Source organism: Solanum stenotomum, chromosome 1 (genome assembly GCF_019186545.1).
Source record: "Solanum stenotomum isolate F172 chromosome 1, ASM1918654v1, whole genome shotgun sequence".
NCBI lineage: Eukaryota > Viridiplantae > Streptophyta > Magnoliopsida > Solanales > Solanaceae > Solanum > Solanum stenotomum.
This window is the reverse complement of record NC_064282.1, coordinates 87,690,545-87,704,644: the sequence shown is the minus strand read 5'-3', so window position 1 is coordinate 87,704,644 and position 14,100 is coordinate 87,690,545. Positions and strand designations below refer to the sequence as shown.

General features: G+C 40.8%; 1 pseudogene; it reads right to left on the bottom strand.

Moving 5' to 3' along the window:
- Nucleotides 1-4,364: 4,364 nt before the first annotated feature.
- Nucleotides 4,365-14,100, bottom strand: part of LOC125858254 (uncharacterized) — a 34,513-nt pseudogene continuing 24,777 nt past the window's right edge.

Sequence of the window (14,100 nt, the reverse complement as noted above, 5' to 3'; positions counted from 1 at the left end):
AGCTTTGTTCATTGGTATGGAATTTGTTTCTTGCTTCAAGATTACTTTCCATATCATGGATACCTTGTTGTCATAACGATAAATTTGAAAGTCATATTCATCTTCTACTTCTTCCTAGTTAGCTAAATTTTGAAACTCCATTTCATGCTCTTGAGGAAAATACACTTTGCTTCCCTGAAATTCTTCAACCATAAAAAAGAGAAGTATAAGAAAAAAATGAAATATTTTATTTTGAACAAAAATATTTGAAGTTGAATTAATAGGAAAAGGAGGAGGGGNAGAAGGGATATATATATATATATATATATATGGAATGGAAATGGTTAAGTGTCATGCTAAAGCTCACCCCATGTTTTTTAGCATGACACTTAACCATTTTAATTCCCTATATGTTTCCCTTCTCCAACCCCCTTTTCCTATTAATTCAACTTCAAATTTTTCATTCCAAAAAAAATATTTCATTTTTTCTCATCCTTCTCTTTTAATGGATGAAGAATTTCAGAAAAGGGAAGTGCTTATTCCTCAAGAGCATGAACTGGAGTTTCGAAATCTAGCTAATAAGAAAGAAGAACAAGACGAATATGACTTTCAAATTTATCGTTATAACAACAAGGTATCCATGATACGAAAAGTTATCATGAAGTAGGATACAAATTCCATAGCAATGAACAAAACTTCATTGTTCAATGAAAAAAATATAGCTTTTTTCAAAGACGAGTACATAGATGACGATGATGAAATGATGCCACCCCATATGATAATTAAACGGAGAATTGCCAGAAGAATGATGACATTTTAAATTTGTATTGGCTATGGAGGAACACTCAAGAGAAGGAATTTGAGACAAGTAAGGGATTCAATTCTAAGAATGACTGGTTTTATCGAAACATGACTTTTAGAGTTTAGTCTTTTTTTTTTCGCATTAGAAGCAAATTAAATAGTTAGGAAAATAAAAGTAGATAGAAAAGAGAAAAAAATCCTTCTTTTTTTCATTGTAAATTTAACACCGATGAAATATCAATTCCATTTTTCGTAATATAAAGTTGAATTTTTTTATGATGATTTAGTTTACGGAAAAGGGTCATATTTACCCTTGTACTCTTAGAAAAGGGTCATATTTACCCTTCGTCATACTTTTTTGATATATTTGCCCTTATCATCCAACTTTGAGTACGTATTTGCCCTTATATAATTAATTTATCATGTCACCATTTTTATGAGTCCACATGGCGTCTACATGGCTCCATGTGTATATACTTTATTATAATTAAATTATAAAATTACTTTCTATTTAGTATTATATCTAGTAAAATCCGACCCAACTAATGTGAAAATGCATGGCCCTAATTTCTTTACCCATTAGCCCTAATTTTATACCCATCATCTTGCGTCACATTAGATGATAGGTGTTTAAGATTTAATCTTCATCCATGCCATTGCACAGGTGGAGCTGTTCAGAAATGATCAACACCGACTGAGGATTGTGGTGGACAGTGAGAGTGAAGTGGATTTACTGGTACAGACTCAGCACTGCCGTGATACTGTCGCTTTTTTTTTTTTCCGGAAAAGGGGCGGGCATAGTTGTTTTTTGTAAAATCAAAGTCTAAAAGATCATTGGACTTTTCGTCTCCAAAACAGACCTTGAAATCATTGATAGGAGACTCCGCCAGTCTCAGGTTTTCAATCAAGTTGGACTTAGTTACAAGACAAATTTCAACAGAGAAAAATATGACCCAATATACTATCATCTTAATTTCAATAGCTTCTACAACTGCTGGAATCAGTAAGTTCATCCATTGGAATCTTGCTTCCAGAAAGCAAGTTTGCACCACAGCCTGGATAATTGCCAATTCAGCCAAATACTGGTTTCTGACCAAGATTTTATATTGCTGCTGGTATCAGGGACATCCAGCATTACTGACCAGGAATAAGTCCCCTCTCATTTATGCCACGAGTTGTATGATCCAACCAGAGGCGTATTCAGGATTTTGGGATGATGGGTGCACTATTATAAAAAGGTGGATCTAAGATATAAATTTGATCGATTTAATATTTAGGTTCTTATCACTAAAAATAATTAAAATTTTAAAATTATAGGTCCAAAGTTATTTTTATCTATCCAAACCACTTAGAGAGACATTACCCAATTTTAAAAAGGAAAATAAAACAAGATAACTAAAAGATTCAAATTTCTAACCTCACTTAGAGAGGTGCACTCAACCTAATCGCACGGTATAATACTTCAAATATGGGTTCACATATCTATATTTAAATATTTTAAAAAAATATAACACTACTATATATGATTTCAGGAGGAGAGCATGGGTTCATGTGAACCCGGGGACCCCCTCTTGGATACGCCTCTGGATCCAACTGAGCACCAAGAAAGGAGTGTTTATCAGCTTGGGTCGCAGCTCGTGTGCAGCACTGAGAGCCGAGAACATGAGAATGCGGAAGGATCACATATACTGCTGTCTCTATCTCCAGTAGTTTGGTATTTTGTTTTCTGTGTTTTGGTGAGACATTGAGTTTTATCTGCTATGCATTTTGCTTCTTCCATTTGTTTCTTATTATGCTTGTGTAAGTTAGATTGGTATTGTCTATGTAAATACGACATAACCTTGTGCATGAAAATACAAGAGAAACACCAATTTGTGTATGATATTTCACAAAAAAAATTGTGTAATTTATTTATATTGAACATTTAACTTCAGCATTAATAGCAAGACGTGTCTTGTGTCCAACGTAAAATACATGATAATGTGATTATGGGAAACTTTACTGCTATTACATGAAAGCTTATTGCACTCTGTGAATCGTAACATTTAATTATAAGTCACATATCAATATGACCCTTTTCTAAGAGTATAAGGCAAATATGACCCTTTTCCGTTTAGTTTATTTGATTCTAGATTTTTTTTTACATGTTTGGTGTAAGACAATTTAGGTTGTTATGTGTGAGTATGATTTGTTATTCATCCTGTATTCCTAAGATACTTAGAACAAAAACTTTGGAGAACTTGATAAGAAACAACAAAGTTTAAACAATATTTTCAAAACTAGAAAATTAAAGCAGTACAAAAAATAGAATCAGAAACAAATTAAAAATAATATACAAAATATTTTTCTCAAAAAAGAAAATCGAGCCCACTGAATGCACAATGTCTCCTTAATGAAATTATTCTCCTCAAGTACTCGAGGTTAATAGAATATATCCTCCCATGATAGAATGATTTTACTTACCAGTGTATCTGTACTTATTGTAACACCTCGCTATTTGAAAGAACTAGAAAGAACTAGAATTTGGAAGAAACCATTTTTGGAAATAATCAAATTTGGAAAGTTTGGCAAAGTTAAGTTAAGTATGAGTTTTGGGTCAACTTCAAACGACTGTAACTCCTAGATCATGATGATTTAGGTGTGCTACCAGATACCGTAGGAAAGATAATTGAATTATCTTTCCAACGCCGCTGAATTTGCTCGATTTCGAGTTCTTATGAGAGAGATATTGTCACGAACCGATTTCTCGAGTCATGATGGCACCTACTATACCCCACCAGTAGGTAAGCCAACCCGTAACCCAGAATATCAAGCAATGAACGTAAGGGCAGAAACTAGCGAAAACAAACCAAAATAAATATATACAAAAAAATCCCTCTCAGAACCTGGAAGTCACTAGTACAGAGCTGTCTAATAAAGAGTACAAGTCCCAAAAGTGGACCACAACAAAGCATGTCTCAAAAGCAACAAGACTAGCTAAAACAAAAAAAGGAGACAGAATAAACCCAAAACGCCAAGTGCTCACCCTCGTCTCCGAGTCACAACTGCAAAAGAAGGCTGGAACTAATCACCGTTGGCAACAGGTACTGGGACTTGCATCACGAAATAGATGCAGAGTGTAGCATGAGTACCAAAACAACATGTACTCAGTGGGCATCAAAGGTCGATTGAGCAAAAGGGGTAAAAACAATAAGAAAGGATAGAATCTAGACCCAGAGAGGTCAAAGTGGATATGAAAAGACGAGTATGCAAGAAATAAACTAAGTACAACTAAACTAAACCTAACTGGACCCCCATAAGCTCAGAAGGTACACTCGTGCGCAAGTTTAAATAAAACCTGAACAAACCCCTATAAGCCCAACAGGTACACAAAATGGCTAAGTCTATTGAGAAAAAAGAAAACTGGGCTCCCAGTCCAAAGTAACCAAGATAATCCATCAGACTTCACCCAGCCAATAGTGCACTCCCAGCCCAGCTAGAAAGAGTGACCCCAGGGGGAACCCAACCATACAGTCCAATCCTAGCCCAGCTAGAAAGAGGGACCCGGAGGTGAGGTAGATATCGCGAGTCATCCTACCATGTAGTCAGCTCCTAGCCCAGCTAGAAAGAGCGACCCGAGGACACCCATCCAACAACACACTTCCAGCCCAGCTAGAAAGAGAGGCCTGGGGGCAATCGCCAAAATCACTGAGTCTACCCAGCCAACGATATGCTCCCAATCCAGCTAGAAAGAATGACCCCGAGGGTGATGGTATCTCCAATAGGATCCAATCTAGCAATAGCCATCCTGGAACGCCGTCCACTCTAAGAAATCACAGAAAAGGCTCCAAGCCTATACTATCTCAATCCTACGCCTTTAGTGATGCACTGAGCCTTCGAGAACGCGTCGAAACCACAGAATTAGAGAAAGAAGATACAGAAATGCAGCAAGCAGCGATAGTGCCTAATCTAAGGTTCAAACTATCAGACTCAACTCTGTTACTCCAATCTACAAGGAGCTAAGTCATCCGAACGACATCAATAGAAAGTTAAGGCTATCCAGCCCACACGGGTCATAAGTCTAAAGCAATGCTAGCCTAACCTAGACTAAGGACATCATGCTTACAATTAAGGATGAACAAAGCATACAACTTATATCATACAAGAACACAATAGAATTTAGCATATAAGCGTGCAACTCTTCTAAACCGGTTAACATGGTATTACACCCTAAATATGGCCAATCGATCCTAACATGAGGTATCTAATCAAAGTAAAGTAGGAAACTAGTACCCACCCCCAATTCACTCCAATTGACATGCTTTTACACAATTAAGCTCAATCTAATAGAAAGGAAGTCGTAGCCTACCTTAAGGCCGACCGCGCGCGCTCCAAATCACTTTGCTGGAGCTTTTCCTTCCCGAGCAACCTTTGAACGCTGTCACTCTATAAAATATAGGATCACAACATTAGTACGACCGTTTAGACAACAAAATCACAACAAACGGAGACATGTCAATTTGGAATCAAAATGGGAATCGTGGGACCCGCACCGAAATGTCCAGATTTGACTCCTCCAAGAGACCCAAAACAGTACCCCGAACTTCTGTTCCAAAATGGAACACAATTTGAGGCTCAAAACGCAGCAAACCCAACATGAAAGAAAACCACATTTTAATCAACTTAAAAGAAACCATGCAGCAGTCTAAACTCGGAATTTTCAAGAATCGAATGGTGCCCAACACTCCTTGAACACTCCACGACGTAGCCACGATAATATCCAACACGTGGGACTTTGAATCACCCAAAACCAAGCTAAAATGAGTGAGATGACACCAATTCAAGAAAGCCAAAAGTAAGAACTTGAAAAAGGTTACAACAGTCAGGTTTATCGCAAAATTTACCTCGAACGACATGCACCCAACAACTTCTGAACACTCTACAGTGAAGCCACCGAAAATACAAAGCTTCTGCACTTCGAATTGCCTAAATCGGTTCAGAGATGAAGGAGCTAGGAGGTTTTAAAGTTTTGGAAAGGCTGCTGATTTTCTGCATTATATATCATATTTTCAACATATTTTTTGAAAACTTAAAAACTCTGACGGGGTGCTCCAAACTCATTCGGAACCCCGTGCACGCAAACGAGATGCAACCATACCAAATTCGATATTCCGGACTCAATGGTACAACAAAATTTCCATACGAGGTTATCTTAACAAAAAGTGAGTCCCACACTCAACTGCCATTTTAAGTCAAAAACCACAAAAGGGCTCGAAATAATCTCAGAAACCTCGGGACACAAAAGAAGGGTCAACCTAGACCAAACTCGACATCCCGGAGCTAACCGCGCTGACATAATTCTCATCCGGGCGTATTTACTCAGAATGTTGACTAAAGTCAAACTTAGGCTTAAACTTAAAGTTAAAACACCTAATTGCACCGACTCACACTGAAAACCACAAGAGTCATGCCGACCATGCTACTAGCCTAAAATGACCCTTTCGGAGTTGATAGAATCGTCAGAATTGGATTCCGATGTCATCTTCTTGAAATTTTGATCGAAAATGATCGTTCAAGGTTCATAAGCTCCAAAAACACTAAAACTCGCACAATAACCAAACGAATGACCAGGTGACCGAACTGTCCAACAAGTCATAAATGACTTGGGGTCGCTACATGAACGCTCTAAATGACACATAAAAAGGCAAACCAAAAAAATGACCATGAGGGTCATTACAATATCCACTACTAAAAAGGACTTTCGTCCGCGAAAGTAAAGGTCAAGAAGTACCTAAAGGCTCAAACAAGCTGGGAAACTGCTCTCACATCTCCTGCTCGGTCTCCCAAATAGCCTCCTCGACTGGATGATGCCTCCAACAGACCTTAACAATAGGAATGACTCTCGAGCGCAATCTCTTCACATCTCTAGCTAGAATGGCAACTAGCTCCTCTATAAATGTCAAATGGTTATCCAACTCAACTGCATCATACTGGAGCACATGGGACTCATTAGGAACATACCGGCGTAGCATCGGGACATGGAAAATCGGATGGATGGCTAAAAATGCTAGAGGTAGGGCCAACTCATAAGCAACCTCCCCAACTGTTTGGAGTATCTCAAAAGGCCCAATGTACCTGGGGCTAAGCTTGCCCTGCCTCCCAAACCTCATCATGCCTTTCATGGGAGGTACACAGAGGAATACCCGATCACCAACAAAGAATCTCAAAGGTCGACGCCTCCGATCCCATAATTCTAGTGCCTACTCTAAGCCATCTTGGGTCTATCTTGAATCACTCTCACCTGGTCCAAAGCCTCCTGAATCAAATCTGTACCCCACGGCCTAGGCTCTGTAGACTCAAACCAACCCACTAGAAGCAACAACGCCTACCATACAAGGCCTCGAACGGGGCCATCTGAATTCTAAAATCGTAGCTATTGTTATACGCAAACTCCGCCAAAGGTAAGAACTGCTCCCAATGATCACCAAACTCCAAAACGCAAGCTTGCAGCATGTCCTCAAGGACCTAAATAGTACGCTCCGACTGACCATCAATCTGCGGGTGGAAAGTTGTGCTAAGCTCAACCCGGGTGCCCAACTCATCCTGAAGGTCCTCTAAATGTAGATGTGAATGAGAACCCCAATATGATATAATAGAAATCGGCACCCCATGAAGTCAAACCACCTCCCAAATGTAGATACGAGCCAACCTCTCGATGCTAAATGAAGACTGAACAGGAATAAAATGTGCTGACTTGGTCAATCGATCAACGATGACCCAAATGCTATTAACACTTCTAGAAGTCTGCGGTAGGCCAGCCACAAAATCCATAGTAATGCGATCCCACTTCCACTCCAGAATGGGTAATCTCTGAAACTCACCACTAGGCCTCAAATGCTCGGCTTTTACGTGCTGGCAGCACAAACAACGGGAAACAAAGTCCACAATATCTCTCCTCATGCCACTACACCAGTAATGCTGCCTCAAATCATGATACATCTTCGCTATGCCTGGATGGATAGAGTATCTAGACTCATGGGCCTCACAAAGTATCAACCGTACCAAATCCCCAACTCTCGATATAGATGTGGTTGGCGAATCTCAACACTCTACTAGGATCTAAGGTAGCCTGACCACCATCACCCGCTAACACTTGATCCCAAGGGCCGCCAAGGCCTCATCCTCAAACTGACAACCACGGATCCTATCAAGCAAAGAAGACTGAACTCCCATATAGGCCAAGACGCGTCTAAAATTTGAGATATCCAACCGAACCATATTATTGGCTAAGAACTAAATGTCCAAAGCCAAGGGTCGCTCCTCAATAGATAAGAAGGCTAGCTAGACTACCCATACTCACAGCTTTCTGGCTCAAGGCATCAGCTACCACATTCGCCTTGCCCGAATGATAGAAAATAGAGAGGTCGTAGTCCTTCAGGAGCTTAATCCAACGATGCTGCCTCAAATTAAGGTCCCTCTGGATCATTATGTACTAAAGACTCCTATGATCGGTATAGATCTCACATCGAACTCCATACAAGTAGTGCCTCCAAATCTTAAGCACGAACACTACCGCCGCCAACTCCAAGTAATGGGTGGGGTAGTTGCACTCATGGATCATAAGCTGCCTCGACGCATAAGTAATAACCTAATCCTGATGCATCAATACATAACCCAAACCAACGCCAGATGCGTCATAATAAATCGTGATGCCCTTACCCTTAACTGGAAGAGTCAATATAGGAGAGGTGGTCAATAACTCCTTGAGCCTAAAAAAGTTCAGCTTACACTCCCTTGACCAAACAAAGGGAATATCAGCATGAGTCAATCGAGTCAGAGGTGCTGCCAAGGTAGAGAAACCCTCCACAAATCGTATGTAGTAGCCTGCTAGTCCGACGAAGCTCCGAATCTTAGAAACTGAGGTGGGCCTAGCCCAATCACGAATAGCCTCAATCTTCGCCGAATCTACCATAATGCCCTCCTTGGATACAACGTGCCCCAAGAACGCTACAAAGTCTAACCAAAACTGGTACTTTGAGAACTTGGAATAAAACCGTTGATCTCTCAAAGTCTGGAGCACAACTCTCAAATGCTGCTCATGATCACCCTAACTCTGTGAGTATATAAAAATGTAATCAATGAAGACTATGACGAATAAATCAAGATAAGTCCTGAACACGCGTGTCATCAAGTTCATAAAGGCAGCTGGGGAATTATTCAACCCAAAAGACATCACCAAGAACTCATAATGGCCATAACGGGTCCTCAATGCAGTCTTAGGGATGTCCGTTGCCCTAATCCTCAACTAGTGGTAACTGAACCTCAAATCAATCTTAGAGAACACTGAAGCTCCCTGTAGCTGGTCAAATAGGTCATCAATCCTAGGCAAAGGATATTGATTCTTCATCATCACCTTATTCAGCTGTCTATAGTCAATGCACATGCGCATCATACCATCCTTTTTCTTTACAAAAAGAACGGGAGCTCCCCAAGGTGATACACTAGGTCTAATGAATCCCTTACCCAAGAGATACTGAAGCTGAACACTAAGCTCCTTGAGCTCTCCAGAAGCTATCAGATATGGTAGAATAGAAAGAGGTTGAGTACCCGGCTCAAGGTCAATCGGAAAATCAATATCCCGCTCTGGGGGTAGGCCAGGTAGGTCGGTAGGAAACACATCTAAGAAGTCATGAACAATAGGAACTGACTCAACTGGAGGGACCTCCCTACTCACATCACACACATAGGCCAAATAAGATAAGCATCTGCTAGCCACTAGCCTCCTAGCCTGGATAAAAGAGATAACCCTAACTGGTGTGCTACTATGAGATCCCTGCCATACCACTGGAGGAATACCAGGAATGGCTAAGGTAACAGTCTTAGAGAAGTAATCTAAAATAGTGCGACAAGGGGATAACCAGTCCATGCCCAGAATCACGTCAAAATCAACCATGTCAAGCAATATAAGGTCAACCTGGGTGTCACACCTCTGGATAGTAACTAAGAAAGATCGAAATACCTGATCCACTACTAAAGACTCACCCAAAGAGGTCGACACACGCAACAACGCTACTAGAGGCTCATAAATCATACTCAAGCGAGAGGCATAGTAAATAGAAACATAAGAAAAAGTAGAGCTCGGATCAAATAAAGCAAAGGCGGGCTGCTTCCCTAAAATAATCGTACATGTGATCACATTGTCTGATGCCTCAGCCTCCACCCTCGCTGGAGCTGCATAGAAATGGTTTTGTCTGCCTCTGCCCTGACCATCAAACCTACCACCTGACCTTCCTCCTCGGGGACCACCCCGTATGCCCTGATTACCACCTCTACGGTCCTGACCCTGACCATGACCTCTAGCTGGAGGTCCTGGTAAAGCTGGGGGAGCTGTTTGAGGACCGGGAGCAATCTGACTATGTTGAGGACAATCCCTGGCCTAATGATCCATCTCACCACACTCAAAGCAACCTTGCCGAGGATAACTCCAGAAGAACGACGACCATGGTCTAAAGAACCTGGCTGAAATGCATCGCGGCCTTGACTCGAACAGGCCTCAAGCCGAAGCTGCAATCTCAACCCATGAACAAAACACTTTACTCTCTCCTTCTCTGTAGGTAATATCATTTTGGCATGACACAAGAGCTCATGGAACCTAGGCTCGTACTCTGCCACCGATGTAAAGCCCTGCTTCAACCTTCAGAACTGATCCCTGAGGTGGTCTCTGACACTACGAGGGATAAACTTGGCCAAGAAGGCCTCAGAAAACTCATCCCATGACATCGGTGGAGATCCAACTGGCCTGGTCTGCATGAACATGCGCCACCACTGGCTGGTAGGCCCATCTAGCTGGTAAGCGATGAAGTCGGCCCCTCTAGACTCTACTAGACCCAAAGTGCGAAGCCTCTCACAAAAAGTAGTAAGAAACTCGTGGGCATCATTACCCAAAAGCCTAGAAATCCTCGGTGGTGTCAACCTGAGAAACACACCAAGCATCTTCTGGTCCTTAAGCAGCATAGGTCAGTCCGCTGCCAAGGGCTGTACTCCTTAAGTGGTACCTGGACCTGAGGTGCCCTCACTATAGGCTGATCCTGAGGTACTGGTGCTGGTGTAGCTGGGGCGAGTGGTTGCTGCATACCCCCAAGCATACCCCAAGAGTTATGCATTAGCAGCCTGGAGATCTGGAGTCAGAACTAGTGTGGGTGGTGGCTGGGATGGCCCCCGCCCCACCGGTGGAGCTGGTATATGAGCTGTTGGAGGGTCTGCTACTGGCTCTGGATCCTCCTATCTCTCTCGGGCTGGGGCTGCGTTCTTGCCTTGACCTCGGGGTCAGCGTCTACCCCAATTTGGGGATCTGTCTGCGGACCTAGGTGTATCGCCCCCAACCGCGCCACCTCGCGAGCGATCCATCCTGCAAAAGAGTGAAACACATGAAATTTCAAGGAACCAATAAGACATACGCTGAACAAAAGTGAAAAAAAAGAAAATAATCTTTTTAGAGTCATCCTGTAGTCTCCCGAAGATAAGTTACGAACGTCTCCGCACTGATCTGCAGGACTCAACTAGACGTTAGCTCTGTACAAGTGAGACCGATGAACCTAGGGCTCTGATACCAACTTTTCACGACTCGATTTCTCGAGTCATGATGACACCTACTATACCACACCAGTAGGTAAGCCAACCCGTAACCCAAAACATCAAGCAATGAGCGTAAGGGCAGAAATTAGCGAAAACAAACAAAAATAAATATATACAGAAATCTCTCCCATAAACTGTAAGTCACTAGTACAGAGCTGTCTGATAAAGTGTACAAGTCCCAAAAGTGGACCACAACAAAGCGTGTCTCAAAAGCAACAAGACTAGCTAAAACAAAACAAGGAGACAGAACAAACCCAAATCGCCAAGTGCTCACCCTAGTCTCTGAGTCATAACTGCAAAAAAAAGGCTGGAACTAATCACCGCTGGTAACTGGTCCTGGGACCTGCATCACAAAATAGATGCAGAGTGTAGCATGAGTACCAAAACAACAGGTACTCAGTAGACATCAAAGGCCGATTGAGCAAAAGGGGTAAAACCATAAGAAATGATAGAATTTAGACCCAGAGAGGTCAAAATGGATATGAAAAGAAAGCATAAGAGCATACGAGAAATAAACTAAGTACAACTAAGCTAAACCTAACTAGACCCCATAAGCCCAGAAGGTACACTCGTATGCTAGTTTAAATAAAACCTGAACAAACCCCATAGGCCCGACATATACACAAAATAACTAAGTCTATTGAGAAAGAAGAAAATTGGGCTACCAGCCCAAAGTAACCAAGATAATCGTCAGACTCCACCCAGCCAACAGTGCACTCCCAACCCATCTAGAAAGAGTGATCCCAGGGGGCACCGAACAATACAGTCCACTCCCAGCCCACCTAGAATGTAACACCCCAAAATATTAACCAAGAGTCGCATGTCGATTTACCATTGATTAATTACTACAATATGTTTTACTCTCATTTTAAGAACTTGAAATGTTGTGATAATTGCTAACTTGCTTAACATAAATTGTGATCGTAATTTAAGGTATTGTATTAGGGTATTTTCGTAATATTCTAATTAGAATTATGTATAACTTTAAAAGGAGATGAGGGATATATATATAGGTGTATATGTATGCATTTTGGGCAGCACACAAACTTTTGGGCAACACCTTTGAAGGACAGCTGCCCAAGGGATAAACATCACTTGTTTGACTATATATTTTCACCCCTCCTTTAGTAATTTCGTTTTCCTCAAGCCTTAGAACCTTAGAAACATATCGAAATAGATTGTTCTTCAAAATCACAAGAGAAAACTTGGTTCTTTTGGATGGAATTCGAGACACACATTTCATTTTGGTAAGTGACGAAATTTGTTCATGAGTTGGGTAGTGTTTGGTAATTTATGTATATCTCGTCCTCTAGAACTCCGTTTACAGTGAATAAATATGATTTAGAAAGCTAATTCTTAGACCTACAACTTTTCTGTTTATGTAAAACTCTGATATAACTGTTATGGTATCGAAATATGGGACGCAACATAGGACAAGTTCTGTCCAGATTTTGAAATTTGAAATCCTGTATGGACAACTGTTAGTGTTTTGACTATATCTTGTTGTACAAAATATATTTTGCGTTGATTCTTGTTTATTTTCAACCTTAAAAGGTGTAGCTACATCTTTCATGAAGGCTATAAAGTTTATTTTTGACGTTTTTCTTTTGAAATCTAAGTTGCGACATAAGTCACTAGGCTGGCCAAAATCACTGTTTTGGGAGCATAGTCGTGTTTGTATAGGCTAAGCTTACTTGTGATGATAATTCTATTTTACACCAATATTATTGAGCTGCTGGGAATTAAAGAAGTTATTTAATTGTATTTTTTTAAGGTTGTATATACTCGTGAACAAGTTGAGGACCTTGATACGTTGTGATCTACGGTTTGAACTCTTGAAGTTGTATTGGACTATTTCTTTGCTAAAGCATTGAGGTTTGTGTATAATCTTGTATTTGCACTCTTTTAACTGCTAGTATATCTGAAATTTGATCTTGGTACCTTGGTTACTCTTGTCACTTTGCATTGTTGTATTGGTATCCTTTGAAGACGCTTGTGTAACTCGCCCACTTGTATGGATTGTTCGATCACGTGGCACTCTTGTTGGGACCTTGTCCTTCTTGTGGCTGTGACTTTGTCACTATTGGCATGCCTCTTGATTCGGATCATTTGCCATCTTGACTCTGGATTTTTAGTTCGTCTTAAGTATGGAAGTTGTCCATTTTAAGTACGAATTAGAAAGCCATTTTTAATATGGTTCTTGGTTCTCTTGATTATTGGGCTTTGATCCTTCTTGATACAGGGCGTCGGCCCTTCTTGATACTTGTTTGTGCTTGGTGTGAAGACATGATGTACATATTGGGAGAGCCTTGTTATTAAATCTCTTGGAAAATGGTGCTATGGGCGTTCTTGACAATTGGACCTCTAAATATCGAACTTGATACTTTTGATATATTGTTTACTTGATTTATTTATTATGCTCGATTATGTTGCCCATGGCTTGAGAAAGGTAGTTTTGTGAATTTGATGGCTCCGAACCTATAGTTTTACACCACTAAGCTATATGCTTAGCGATAGTTGTTTCTATCGTAGGGAATGAGCGAGTGGATGCATGAAGCTGGCCATTGGAGAGGGAAATTTTGAGAGCCTTAATGAAGATCACATTTGCATATAAGCATCTATATTTTGTATAAACCTTGGGATTTGTACATGATTTATGTGTTGTATATTTACATGAAATTTTGAGGACTGATTTGATCATGTCAC